The sequence below is a fragment of the Buceros rhinoceros genome, unplaced genomic scaffold, assembly GCF_000710305.1.
Source record: "Buceros rhinoceros silvestris isolate BGI_N320 unplaced genomic scaffold, ASM71030v1 scaffold5440, whole genome shotgun sequence".
NCBI classification, from domain to species: Eukaryota; Metazoa; Chordata; class Aves; order Bucerotiformes; family Bucerotidae; genus Buceros; species Buceros rhinoceros.
Genome location: NW_010388889.1, coordinates 5818 through 7279, shown reverse-complemented (window position 1 = coordinate 7279; position 1462 = coordinate 5818).

Genomic DNA, 1462 nt, shown 5'->3' with positions numbered 1-1462 from the left:
TGGGGCCCCCCCCCCCCCCCCCCCCCCGTTTGTTTTCTGTTCTGGTTTTGGTTCTGAAGATCAGGTTGTGATCTCCCTGACAGATTTCAGCCAAGAGTTTGTAACTGTACGATATTTACTGTAAGATGTAGAACATTCGATAACTATTAAAATGTTTCCAAAAAAAAAAGAAAAAAATAAATAAAAGAACCCAAGAGGGTTTGGTGGTTGGTTTGTTTTTTTTTTTTTTGGTGTAGTGATGTGGTGGAGAAGTGAACAGGACTGGCTGTAAACCCACTTCTAGGTTGGTGAACAAGCTTGATGGTCTTCAGCACTACCGTGGGTGGGTATTCCCACTGACCCCACCATGGCCAAGCCGATGTGATCCTATAGAAACAGATCCTGCAGGAAGTGGAGCATGTGATCTTCTTGGTGAGCAGGCACCACCACCACGTTCTTCTAGGCTTATTGAGACTTTGGATAGAGGAGATCTAGATGCAGGAGACCAGCTTTGGCCAGAGCAACCCATACCCTGGTTGAGTTGTTGGTAAGGTGGGAGCTGTCCCATGATCCAGAGACTGTCACTAGCCTGAGATGTTGAGTGCTGGCACCTGGGGATGGAGGGAAGTCAAGAGCTCATGATGTTCTTGGGAAGGCTTCAGTTCAACAGACCCAGAAGGTGATCATTCTGGTGTTGCAGCTCCTGGAGATGCTTTCCATCAGGCCACCAGGCCATGGCCACCACCACCACCAGCGTCATGGCTCCCAGAGATGCTTTCCATCAGGCCACCATGCTTTGGCCACCACAGGACCTCAGGAACAGGGAATCCTTCTCACCAGCTGGGCAAGACATCAGATTTGCCGTGTTGCCAGTGGACACCTTGGTGGCAGGAGCAGAAGCCGTGGTTCCAAGCAGGACTGGCTTTCACACGGTGCCCAACATCTCTTGTTCCCACCATGGCATCTTTGTGGGTGTCACCGTCCCCCTGAGGCAGCCCCCGGACCAGGTGCCACCTGTGAAAAAACAAGGGATGGACCACATCTCCCAGTGAGGCTGGAATGGGCTCTTTGCACCACCCAAGGTGGCAGGAGCCACTCAGTGTCGTCCTCTGGGCCAATGTCCATGGTGGCTGTCACCACCCAGGGACATCTCATGTTGGGGGGCACAACAACTGCTGCCAAGGGCAGCCAAGGGCAGGTGTCCCTGCAACCCACAGCAGCTGGTCCAGGCCCCCATAAGGATGTGGAGTCCCTGCAGGATTTGACCATGAGCTCCGCGGCATCAAGGGGACACCTGGGGACAGCCCAGGCTGATGGGAGCTGGAGGGGACACAGTGTCTGCGATGGCCCCTGAGGGTGCTGGGGGGTGCAGTAAACCCCAACCATCACCATCATGAGCTGCAGGCTCAGCAGCTGCCCTGGGAGGGAGGAGGCCACGGGGCCACAGGCAGCAGTGCCTGTCTCAGAGGGGAAGGCGGGGGGG